Source organism: Haliotis rufescens, unplaced genomic scaffold (genome assembly GCF_023055435.1).
Source record: "Haliotis rufescens isolate VD_foot unplaced genomic scaffold, xgHalRufe1.0.p SCAF_12, whole genome shotgun sequence".
NCBI lineage: Eukaryota > Metazoa > Mollusca > Gastropoda > Lepetellida > Haliotidae > Haliotis > Haliotis rufescens.
The window spans coordinates 13,822,457-13,837,838 of NW_025963802.1; positions in this window are offsets into that span (position 1 = coordinate 13,822,457).

The following is a 15,382-nucleotide window of genomic DNA, read 5'->3' on the forward strand; positions in this document are numbered from 1 at the left end:
GAGACACAGAAACACACGCACAAAGAAGCACACAGAAACACATATCCAGACACACAGAGACACTCAATCACAGAGACAGACATATACAGACACAGGAGGTACACAGACACACAAACACAGACAGAGAGACATTCACATACACACGCAGAGACCCGCAAACACAGACACGCAGATACACAGACAAACACACAACCGGCACAGACACGCACATACACACAGACAGAGAGACATTCACATACACACGCAGAGACCCGCAAACACAGACACGCACATACACAGACAAACACACACACGGCACAGACACGCACATACACATACACACGCTTGAGACCCGCAAACACAGACACGCAGATACACAGACAAACACACAACCGGCACAGACACGCACATACACACAAACACAGAGTCACACACACAGACACGCACATACACACACAGACACGCACATACACACAAACACAGAGACACACACACAGACACGCACATACACACAAACACAGAGACACACACACAGACACGCACATACACACACAGACACGCACATACACACACAGACACGCACATACACACAAATACAGAGACACACATACATACACGCACATACACACACAGACACGCACATACACACAAATACAGAGACACACATACAGACACGCACATACACACACAGACACGCACATACACACAAATACAGAGACACACATACAGACACGCACATACACACAAATACAGAGACACACACACAGACACGCACATACACACAAATACAGAGACACACACACAGACACGCACATACACACACAGACACGCACATACACACAAATACAGAGACACACATAAAGACACGCACATACACACACAGACACGCACATACACACACAGACACGCACATACACACAAATACAGAGACACACATACAGACACGCACATACACACACAGACACGCACATACACACAAATACAGAGACACACATACAGACACACACATACACACAAATACTAAGACACACACACACAGACACGCAGATACACACACAGACACGCACATACACACACAGACACACACATACACACAAATACAGAGACACACAGACAGACACGCACATACACACACAGACACGCACATACACACAAATACAGAGACACACATACAGACACGCACATACACACACAGACACGCACATACACACACAGACACGCACATACACACAAATACAGAGACACACACACAGACACGCACATACACACACAGACACGCACATACACACACAGACACGCACATACACACACAGACACGCACATACACACAAATACAGAGACACACATACAGACACGCACATACACACAAATACAGAGACACACACACAGACACGCACATACACACACAGACACGCACATACACATACAGACACGCACATACACACAAATACAGAGACACACATACACACACGCACATACACACACAGACACGCACATACACACAAATACAGAGAGACACATACAGACACGCACATACACACACAGACACGCACATACACACAGATACAGAGACACACACATAGACACGCACATACACACACAGACACGCAAATACACACAAATACAGAGACACACACACAGACACGCACATACACACAAATACAGAGACACACATACAGACACGCACATACACACACAGACACGCACATACACACAAATACAGAGACACACATACAGACACGCACATACACACAAACACAGAGACACACATACAGACACGCACATACACACACAGACACGCACATACACACAAATACAGAGACACACATACAGACACGCACATACACAGAAACACAAAGACACACATACAGACACGCACATACACACACAGACACGCACATACACACAAATACAGAGACACACACACAGACACGCACATACACACAAACACAGAGACACACATACAGACACGCACATATACATACAGACCCGCACATACACACAAACACAGAGACACACATACAGACATGCACATACACACACACAGACACGCACAAACACACACAGACACGCAGATACACACACAGACACGCACATACACACACAGATACGCACATACACACAAATACAGAGACACACATACAGACACGCACATACACACACAGACACGCACATACACACAAATACAGAGACACACATACAGACACGCACATACACACACAGACACGCACATACACACAAATACAGAGACACACACACAGACACGCACATACACACACAGACACGCACATACACACACAGACACGCACATACACACAAATACAGAGACACACATACAGACACGCACATACACACACAGACACTCACATACACACCAATACAGAGACACACATACAGACACACACATACACACACAGACACGCACATACACACAAATACAGAGACACACACACAGACACGCACATACACACACAGACACGCACATACACACAAATACAGAGACACACATACAGACACGCACATACACACAAATACAGAGACACACATACAGACACGCACATACACACACAGACACGCACATACACACACATACAGAGAGACACACACAGACACGCACATACACACACAGACACGCACATACACACACAGACACGCACATACACACAAATACAGAGATAGACATACAGACACGCACATACACACACAGACACGCACATACACACAGATACAGAGACACACATACAGACACGCACATACACACACAGACACGCACATACACACAAATACAGAGACACACATACACACACGCACATACACACACAGACACGCACATACACACAAATACAGAGACACACACACAGACACGCACATACACACACAGACACACACATACACACACAGACACTCACATACACACAAATACAGAGACACGCACATACAGACACGCACATACACACACAGACACGCACATACACACAAATACAGAGACACACATACAGACACGCACATACACACACAGACACGCACATACACACAAATACAGAGACACACATACAGACACGCACATACACACACAGACACGCACATACACACACAGACACGCACATACACACAAATACAGAGACACGCACATACAGACACGCACATACACACACAGACACGCACATACACACAAATACAGAGACACACACACAGACACGCACATACACACACAGACACGCACATACTCACAAATACAGAGACACACATACAGACACGCACATACACACACAGACACGCACATACACACAAATACAGAGACACACATGCAAACGCAGAGACACACATACAGATATGCAGACACACAGATACATACAAACGCAGAGATACATATATGCAGACACACACACACACACATACATACACACACAGACCCGCAAACACAGGCATACAGACACGCACATACACACAAACACAGATACACACACACTGACATACGGACGGACACACAGACCCGCAAACACAGGCACACACAGACACACACACACACACACACACACGCGCGCGCGCGCACATCAAACAAACACAGAGACACAGAAACACATACGGACGGACACACATACACAAACACGCACACAGATACAGAGAGAGAGACATATACACACACACAGACACGCACATACACACACAGACACGCACATACACACAAACACATACGGACGGACACACAGACCCGCAAACACAGGCACACACAGATACAGAGAGAGACACACACAGAGACACACAGAGACACACAGAAACACACACACACACACACACACACACACACACACACACACACACACACACACACACACACACACACACACACACACACACAGACACGCACATACACACAAACACAGAGACACAGAAACACACACTGACATACGGACGGACACACATACACAACCACGCACACACATACATATACCTTTTTATATCCACTCATTACGATATGCCCAGTAATCATTAATTTTATAAAACCCTTTGTACACATTCGCAAATGCTTGAGAAGTGACAAATTTGCAAATATATATCCTTAGAGTGAATAAACAGGTAAACTCACAATCAAACGGGTGTAATTTTATTACAGCAATTACAGTATCATATATTATTACGATATTATAAAAAGAAACGTGAATCCAAAGGTATATGAGAGACTCTATTACCTGTCCCTTTTAACGCTGAACTATTCTACCGGGTACCCATGAACAACGGATGTATATCTACCTCCCATTATCTGCTTGATAAAATTTAAAAGCACGAAGAGTAAACCGAAATAAGCGATATCCATTGTCTCGAATCCACACACCTAAGGGGCGGTCGGGTAGCCAAGTTGTTAAAGCGTTCGCTCGTCACGCCGAGGACCCGGGTTCGATTCCCGATATGGGTACAATGTGTGAAGCCCATTTCTGGTGTCCCCCGCCGTGATATTGCTGGAATATTGCTAAAAGCGGCGTAAAGCCAAAACTCACTCACTCACTCCACACACCTAAATGTAATTCAGTAGGATTTTACGCCACTTTCAGCAGTTGCAGCCATGTTGCAGCCATGTTGCAAGAAACACAATAATGGTCGCACTACCACTTGGCCACAGAAGCGATCCATTGAAACAGTTAGTGCCATGGAGTTAACAGGTGTGAAAACTCCTTGTAAAGGTCATACCATGAGATAGCAGCGCGCTTCATGGTGACATGCGAAGTCACATTAAGTAAATACTCCTGAACGTCTACGGTAACAAGTCTCGAATGAAGATCAGGGTAGAGAATAAGTCTTCAGAAACCCATGCTTGTCAAACGGGATAGGGTGGTCGGATTCGCTGACTTGGTTGATGCATGTCGTCGTATCCCAATTTCGTAGATAGGTGCTCATGATGTCAAACACTAGATTGTCTGGTCTAGACTCGACTTTTTACAGACCGCCCTCAAATAGGTGGAATATTGCTGAGTGCGGCGCTTAACAACAAACAAACAAAACAAAAACCTGACCAGACCTTTGACGGTGTTACTTTGAAAAGCTTACTGGTAAGCAACTGTGACTTTCTCTGAAATTTGAATAAAATATACATGTCAGTATTAAAATAGATCAAAGTTCCGTTCATATGTGTGAAAATAATACAACAATTGTTCAAGGAAGATGACAAAGTCAAATTTATTCATTTTATTTATAAACAAAGATACCGCGAATAGCTGAATAGTTCATCCCTGCCCCGGGGAAAGGCGTTCTGTTATCATGATTGTTATGTGGTTCGGGCCTCACTGAATGTCAGCGTACAGACAGCCGTCTATGTCAAACACAACGCATGGGCAAGAATCATACAATAAGAGTTGCGCGATTAATCATTGATGTTTTGATTAATGAAACATTTTGACAGGCTAACAAGTTGAAAGTTTTAAAATAGGAAAGTCCTACACGGATATTTTTGTTTATAATTGAGATGACTTATTTCGATCTCGACCAAATCTTCACTACACATCTTTTGTTTCTAAATTACGCCGATAAAAAAACATATCCGCTATGTGTTTATAAACCTATCGTTTAACACACACACACACACCAAAAACAAAAAAACCAACAACAACAAAAACCGAAAAAAAAACCCGGGTCAATTATAGCAAAAATATTTCAGGCCACAACAATTATTCGATTTATTGTTCCTCTTTGGTGAGTTTGTATTTTAAATTATATTATTTTTCAATATATCAGGTTACTCACTTTTGTTTTCAGTGGGCTATCACTGTAAAGCCGGCATTACTCCGAACGAGTAAAGCAGCCACGCACGCACGTGTGTATGTACGCACGCGCCTGTATGTACACCGCTGTCTACGTGCATAATCTTGAACGCGACGTCAACCCCATTACACCTCGAATTACCCATTTCGTTGAGAGTATTTTTATGACGCTTATGAACAACGGCAGTATTTCTACTGCGCGCTGCGACCCGGGTTAAAATATGTTGCCCATTCCTTCAGTCATTGGTCGGGACTCAATTTTTTACAGGCCGCCGTGATATAGCCCGAGCATTTCTGAGCCAGGCATAATTCAACGAACAAACACAAATCAACAAACAACACTGCTGTCTTCGCTTGGTAGCTTTGAGTGGTGGGCCACAGTCTAGGGGAGGTAACTCTTAGATTGAAGATGTATTGATAGTTGTCAGGATGCCCTCGCAGGATCTGCTGGAGAGAAAATTGTTCTGAAGGGGTTTTATGACTGTTTGATTGTTTTCATTGGTATAACTGTTGTAGTTCTTAAATGAAGCACCATTTTCGTTTTCGTTGTGGTTGGTTCTCAGTATCTGATTGCATAGAGTAAGCCAACACACCATTGACAGTTTAACCATAAAATCTACCCGTCAAAATCCGGGTTGGAAGTGGTCTTCAGCAACCCAGGCTTGTACCCAGTGAAGATCCGGGTTAGAATTGGTCTTCAGCTGCAAATCCTGTCGAATGATGCTATTAACGTGATTATTTCACTCTGGAAGTCTCACCTAAAAACTCATCTGTTCTATTCCTGATCGCGTTTCAAGTTTAACTTTTTCACTGTGATTTTGAGCTTCGAGCATGCATTGTGCATGGAGTAATAAGCAATAGAAGTTCATCATCATGATCATGATCATCATCATGATCATCCTCCTCCTCAACATCATCATCATTATTATTATTATTATTATTATTATTATTATTATTATTATTATTATTATTATTATGTGGTCAGGATCACTGACATGGTTGATGCATGTCACCGTATCCCGATTGCGTCGATCAGTGCTCATGATGTCAAACAATGAATAGTCTGGTCCAGACTCGATAATTTACGGACCGCCGTATATAGCTGGAATACTGCTGCGTGCGGCGTTAAACAACAAATAAATATACTACATACTATATGTTTTTCCTAATTTTATCTTAAAACAAACAAAAAACAAAGCATAAAATCTGATAAGGGCGACGGAAATGATGCAAATTACAATACGAAACGTCCACCAATGCCGACGCAGTGCTGGGGAGGAGCCCAGCCAATCTTCTCATCACTTCATCCAAAATGACTTAGAAATATCTCGAATCTGTTGCCTTGACTCGTGATTTACTCAGGAAATGTTTATTCTCTTCGCGAACACCTGGTGTCATCACTGACCTTCAGTGATCCATTCTACGGTGGCCCATAAGGGACATGGATTCTGTTTTTCAATATTTTGATGTTTCACTTACTTTTATCGTAACCTTTTGCAAATTAACACAATTTGTCATGCAAATATGTGATAAATCATGTATAAAAACAACCTAAAACATGGAAAATGTACTTCCAAGTAGCTATTGTGTCGCTGAAATGTGAAGCGAATATGTCAAAAACCAAAACGAAAATGTCAAAAACAAAAGCGAAAATGTCAAAAACTAAAATGAAAATACAGAAAACTATTTCCACCGCGGTAGAAATAGTTTTCACCGCGCTGGTAATATTATCACCGCGGTGGAAATAGTTTTCTGTATTTTCATTTTAGTGTTTGACATTTTCGCTTTTGTTTTTGACATTTTCATTTTAGTTTTTGACATTTTAGTTTTTGTTTTTTGACATTTTCATTTTAGTTTTTGACATTTTCGTTTCACTTTTCAGCGATTCAATATCTTCTTTACACATGATTTATCACATATTTGTAAGACAAATCGTGTTAATTTGCAAAAGGTAACGATAAAAGTAAGTGAAATATCAAAATATGGAAAAACAGACTCCATGTCCCTTATGGGCCACCGTACCATTCACATACTTTTCACCGCTATTTGCCGTTTACGCACGATAGAATCTGTTACCCTGGTTACCCTTGGGCGTTGACGTTTTATATACCAGTATATGTGTTACAGTGCATATATTTCATTACACTTTTTATATTTTTAACAAATTAAACTTAAACTAGGAAATTCTAAAATTCGAAAGTCGCTAGACCAGTATTTCTCGTTTTTATCACCACTGGTCGACCATGACGGCTGCTCCTTGGCAAGCTCATTCACGCGAACAGTAAATTACGTAATCATAGATAAAGTCGGCGCGTACGTCCGCCCCGGCCCTTGTTCTCTTGATAAATGTTTTGTTACCAGCTGGCGCAGGTTTTGACCACCATCTTAAACTGTAATTAAAATAAACTCTTCTTAGGTAATACTGATACCATTCTATTACCACCTGCTTTTGTGTAGTCAACTTTGACAGCCCAGGGCAGATAACAGAGACCGAAATTACAACTTCGAAGTAATTGTTAATGTGATAAGAGTAGAGCTGTGGGGGTATATAACTCCTTGGGTGTTGGTCCTCAGCACACACCTGCTTGAATGAACCCTAAGGACCTCACAGCTCTCTTCTCTCTTGTTTCAAGGTAAGAAACATTTAAATATTCCTATTTTATGACTAAACTTCTTATTTCATTGTTATTATTGTCTAGAAAATGTTATAGTTAAGTTGAATCAGTACTGCCATATTGTAACTCTCAATCTACTGTGTACAAGTTCTAAATGACTGCTCATTATATATATTATTTACTGTTTAATACACAGTAACTTCCCAGTGTTATTTGAAGTGTAATGCGTCGTGGGCTCCTCCAGTTTATGTGTCATTAATATGCGGCACCAATAGTTCTCTCCTATATTTCGACATCCATGATTATTTTCTCCTTCTATGTCTAACATCATCTGTTCAAAATACCAGATGCATATACAGTTTATATTTCCGTGCAGTAGCGTAGCGTACACGTAGCTTAGTCACAAAACGGTTCCTAGAGTTAACACAACTGTTTCAAGCAAGGTTTATTCTATACGTATGTCGGTTAGTCCATATTTTCCGACAGTCCACCGATCAAAGGTTATATGAGCAGCTTTACCTTCCGTGTGTGCTTACAGAATAGGCTATGACAACGCATTCCATATTTCTTAGGTTTTATCTTCATTAAGTTAGTATTTGAATATATTGTAAAGAGTCCCTTTCCTCATATAGTTGCATACGCTACAACACAACTTATACTACAATTTTATAACCGTAGTCATTTAAATAGTGCTATAGTCATCGTTTATACTTCATAACACCGTACATTCAAACGCGCATCGTTTAAGTACACAATTGCCGTATTCACTCCATTAGCTGTTATCGTCTAGCTCCGTATATATTTAGGAAATGCGCGTAGTAAATAGCAACATAGCCGCCGTGATTCATTACCGTAGTCACCAAAGTAATCACCACTAAAACTAATAATTACACTAACTAAAACCGAGCTATGTCTTCTACCGCGTACATTCGTATCTTTATTTGGATCAAGTATTTACCTTCCGTATTAGCCGAAATTATTATGTTGTGATAATTATTACTGAAACCACAAATATTAATGTTTACCGTCTTTTCATAAGTAAATGTCATGTTCCTCATCTAAGCAGTTGGTGCAGTCTACCGTACATGCTCTATTAAAATGTTACGACTTCTCAATTTAGCTTTTAAGAAATGTTATTTGGCATTACCGTTATTATTCTAGTAAATACTGCATCTGTTGTATAATGTTACCGCACATACTCCAATATTAAATACATTGCCTTTATTGTTATGCCTTTATTAGATGGACAATGTGTTAGCATATTATTATCATTGTACGTCACTATTATATATTAATTGATGTAACTTGAATGATATGACACACTTGCTTGAATAAACCCTAAGGACCTCACAGCTCTCTTCTCTCTTGTTTCAAGGCTAGCTCCCAATAGCTAATTCCCCAAACCGAGGCCTGACAGTTATTGGGATCACCCCAAAAAGGCTGTCTTAATTGGTGGAGACGTTCGATCCTCGGTGCCTGGAGCCAGCCTTGTGAACTACAAGTTGAGACTGTGACGTTACCTGTACCTGACTCCACACTACCACCATCACCTCCACGGCTTGACACCACACTATGCCTGCTGACACCATCGTCCCCTACAGAAGCAACAACACAGTCAGTCTCATCTTACCCAGCAACAACCCCCAGTAATGGCACAGATACATCTCCCCAAATACACAGGTCAGCAGGATGCTGAAAGTTGGTGGGAAGATTTCGACAATTTCAACTTCATCCATGGTCACACAGACACCCAATCCTGTAGAATTCTGCCCTTCTATCTAGACGGAGCTGCTAAAGTATGGTTCAGGGACCTGCCTGCGCACACACAGCTGGACATCCACTTGCTGAAAGTGGCCTTTCAGCAACGATTTCGAAGTTCATCAGCCTTCAATTTTAGTCTTCTTGATATGACACAGGAGAAACAGGAGGACGTTGGAGACTTCATTACCAGGGTCCAAGCATCCGCGTTACACTCCTGCTTACCACAATCTGTGATAGTAGCCATTGCAATCAATGGGCTACTCCCACAGATTAAGCAGTGGGTGTATATGAAGGAGCCATTGACCCTGGATGAGGTTCGTCACCATGCCCAACTGGCTGTACAATCGCAGGCCCCAAGCAAGGAAGAGGTCAGCTTGGTCCAACAAGTTGAGCAATTAAAGAACTTGGTGACCATGCTGATCACTACAAACAAGGTCTGTGCTGTACAATCAGCAACTCCCTCATCCCACCATCAGCAGCACGAGCCCCAGGTCCAGCAACAGCCACCCTCCCCATCACCAAGATACCACCAGCAACCACAACAGAAACCATACCAACCACAAGAGGATCCATACCAGTCACCACAGCAGTACCAACCACAGCAGGATCAATACCAGTCACCACAGGAACAATACCAACCACCACAGGATCCATACCAGTCATCACAGGAACCATACCAGCCACCACAAGAACCATACCAACCACCACAGGAACCATACCAGTCACCACAGGAACCATACCAACCACCACCACAGCAGTACCAACCACTACAACATCAATACCAGATACGGCAGGAACAATATCAACCACCACAGCACTATCAGCCACCACAGAAGGAGTATCCAGTCCCACCACCTCAGCCCCACCACACAGCACAGCAACAACAACAGACGCCATCCTTCTACCCGTACAGCTCCAGCAACAGTCAACGTCTGCCAATTCCACAGCACCTTCGAGGCAGATGTAGCGGATGTGGTGAGTTTTTTCGGTTCCCTCACAATTGCCCTCATAGAAATACAGTATGTAATTATTGCTCACGCTTAGGTCACCATGCAAAAGTATGCATGCGCGCATACTATACACAATATCGACAGCCACAGGGACTCATACCTGATACTCATCGTTCTGGGGTCAGGCAAGAGTCAGCCTTTGTATCACTTGTGGCTCCCTTGACAAAGAACACTGTTCATGTCAATTGAAACAAGTGAGAACTACAGCTCTTGTTGACACAGGTGCATCAGTTAGCTGTGTCAGCATGGGCTACTTAAATAAAGTTGGCATCAAACCCTCTCATTTACGCCCATCTCACCTAACCGAAATCATAGGTGTAGGTGGTGAAAAACTTTCTGTGCTAGGTTCTGTCTCTCTTGACATTAACATAGGGCATATCTACCTCCCCCAAATCTTTCATGTCTTTCACAACTTACATCACTCTCTCATCTTAGGCATTGACTTCCTTGAATTAAACAAAGTCACTATAGACCTGCCCTCAAAATGCCTTCTCATACATGAAGGTCTTGTTTCAGTCTCTCTGGCATCAATCAATGGGGGCTACGCAAGACCATGCAAGTCTGTAATTATTCCTCCACACTCTCAAGCTGACATTCCCATCAAAATTGCTCATTGTCAACAAGGTCAAGTTTTTCTCCTTGAACCAGTTCCGGCATTAAATGACATGCAGCTCTAAGGTGCTAAGTGCCTTATAACCAACAATCCAAAATCAGCTTGCATGAGATTGCTTAATGCGAGTGGCAGCCATGTCACTTTATATTCAAAAACAGTGGTTGCTGTAGCCTCAGAGATTGACCCCACATCTGTCCTTGACCTTCCTGACACTTCTGATTCTGATCCTCCTACTACTACAAGTGCTAACACAACACATTCACAGGACATTGACTTTGATCTTAGTGATGCTGACCTCACACATGAACAACAAACACATTTACGTGCATTTCTCAAATCACAAAGGTCAGTATTTGCCTCAGATTGGTCAGAATTAGGACACACCCACTTACATCAACACAGAATAGAAACAGGTGATGCCAGACCCATTAGACTCCCTTTTTACAGGCAAAACGCAGCCATTAGAAAAGAATGTTCAAGACAGGTAAAAGAAATGTTAGATGCCAATATCATTCAACCTAGTTCTTCTGAGTGGCACTCACCTGTTGTCATGGTTAAGAAACGTGACAGCTCTTACCGCTTTGCCGTAGATTATAGACGTCTCAATGCAGTTACTAGGCCTATATTTTTTCCTCTGCCACGTTTTGAAGATGTCGTTGATGCCGTAGGTGACAGCCATGCCAAAATCTTTAGTGTCATTGATTGTGCTAGTGGCTTTTGGCAAATACCACTCCACCCAGATACAAAACACAAGTCCGCCTTCATTACGCCTGATGGTGTTTTTGAATGGAATCGCCTTCCTTTCGGCCTCAAAAATGCTCCTATGGCATTTCAGCAAACCATTTCAGAGGCACTAAAAGAGATGAATTGGCGTAACATATTGATATATGTCGATGACATAATAATATTTTCTAAAACCTTTTCTGAACATCTGAATCACCTCAAGGCAGTATTCCAAAAGATCAGAGAAGCAGGCCTCACTCTAAAACCCAGCAAATGTAAATTCGCAACCAAACAAGTGACCTACCTAGGGCATATCTTCAGCAAAGATGGCATCCATGTTGATCCTTCCAAAATAGATTCAGTCACACAGATTCCACCTCCTAAAAATGTCCATGATGTGCGTCATTTCCTAGGTTTGGCATCATATTATCGGAAATTTGTAGCAAACTTTTCTGGCATTGCCTCCCCTCTTTACAATCTTCTGAAAAAAGATGCATCTTTCGAATGGTCATACAACTGTCAACAGGCATTTGAAAAGCTAAAACATGCCCTTACAACTGCACCTATCCTCGCATACCCTGACCAAAACCAACCCTTCATCCTCACAACTGATGCATCACAAACTGCAATAGGGTACATCTTAGGCCAACTTGATTCTCAAGGTAGAGAACATGTAATATGCTATGGCGGCCGTTCTCTCCATACTGCTGAAAAGAATTGGGGTATCACACATCTAGAATGCCTGGCCGTCCTAGAACGTATTAAACATTTCAGGGTGTACCTTGCAAATGGATCATTTTCTGTTTACACAGACCACAAAGCTCTGACTTGGCTTAAGAAAACCAAACATGACTCTGGTCGCCTTAGTAGATGGTCCCTCATGCTGCAAGAGTATGATTTTGAGATCATACACAGGCCAGGCAAAGCCAACACAAATGCAGATGCCTTATCTCGCATTCCTCATGCAGATCAAGTACATCAACCTAACACTGATGATATACCCTCCCCACCCATTTCAACAGAACCCATCTCATCAACCCGCACATATGCACAAGTAGCTGCCACTGCTTCATCTCCACTCTTACCCACTCCAACTTCACATTTGATGTCACCATCAAGCAGCCTCAAAGTGTCATTCCCTCAGCACCAAGGCAACATGAGGTCTACACCCTTGACTGCCACTTCTCGCCATTATGCAAATCCCAATGCAGGCAACATGAGGTCTACACCCTTGACTGCCACTTCTCCCCATTATGCCAATCCCAATACAGGCAACAAGAGGTCTACACCCTCGACTGCCACTTCTCCCCATTATGCCAATCCCCATGCAGGCAACAATAGGTCTACACCCTCGACTGCCCATTCTTCCCATTATGCCAATCCCAATACAGGCAACAAGAGGTCTACACCCTCGACTGCCACTTCTCACCATTATGCCAATGCCAATACAGGCAACAAGAGGTCTACACCCTCGACTGCTGATTCTTCCCATTATGCCAATGCCAATACAGGCAACAAGAGGTCTACACCCTCGACTGCTCATTCTTGCCATTACGCCAATCCCAATGCAGGCAACATGAGGCCTACAACCTCGACTGCCTCTTCTCTCCAACATACTAATTCTCACTCAGCCAACAAGAGGTCTACACCTTCGACTTCCTCCACTCACCAATATGCTTATTCAAAAGCAGGCAATATGAGGTCTACACCCTCAACAGCCTCATCTCACAAACCAGCCAGCCGTGCTCATCCAAGTCCCATGCCACCTACTGACAAGAAGACAAAAAAGTCGGCCACCACTGCTACAAAATCCTCCAACAACAGTGTCCATGCCAAACTATCATTCATGTCTCGTCCCTCCAGCCAACTGAGGTCTTCTTCCTCTTCAACCAAATCATGCTCATCCCCACAAAACAACTTTCCAAAGCATACAAACATTGACAATGACACTCTTGACTCACACAGTGTCTCATCAGAAGATATCGGTAGAGATGACATAACATCCTCTATATCTGTAGATTTTGTCTACAAGTCGGGTCCTCCCGATCCTCCTTCAGGCCCTATGGTCTTTGCTATAGGAACTTATCTTGATGATCAAGACTTAGCAGAAAAGCAACGTAAATCCCCTGACCTTCGTCTAATCATGGACTACATTGAAAAAGGTGAAACTCCTTCCACCTATACAGATGCTCAAGTCAAGGGTCTAACTGGCCTTGCTCAAGAGTATGACATACGTGATGGTATTCTGTACCACTTCTATCATGCAAAGCATCGAGGTCAGAAAAACAATCGCCCTCCTATGGTAACACAGCTAGCTGTCCCTGTCTGCTGTCGCAAAGAGCTTCTTTTTGCCTACCATGATTCCAAAGCTGGTGGTTGCCACTTTGGACGAGATGCCACTCGTCAGACAATACTCACAAAGTATTACTGGCCAGGCTTATACCAGGATATTGAGAATTATGTCAAGTCCTGTGATGACTGCCAACGCTCCAAAAGAAGGACAAATGCCAAGCCAGCACCAATGGTGCCCATGCCTATTGAGGACACATTCTCTCGTCTCCATGTTGACATCCTTGGGCCATTGCCTGAGACTAAGGAAGGTTATAAGTATGTTCTCCTTGCAGTTGATTCCTTCTCACGCTGGACTGAAGGTTTCCCTATGCGCACTCAAGAAGCCTCCGAGGTTGCATCAATCCTGTTCACTGAGGTTTTCTCACGGTTTGGTGCTCCCCGTACACTTCTTACTGACAGAGGTAGGCAGTTCACTTCCAAGCTAGTAAATGCTCTCTGTGAACTCCTCGATATCAAGCACTACTACACTTCGTCCTACCACCCCCAAACTAATGGGATGTGTGAAAGGAGGAACAGTGTCATAGAGCAGGCTCTCCGAACATATGCTGACCCTGATCAGACCAATTGGGCCAAACT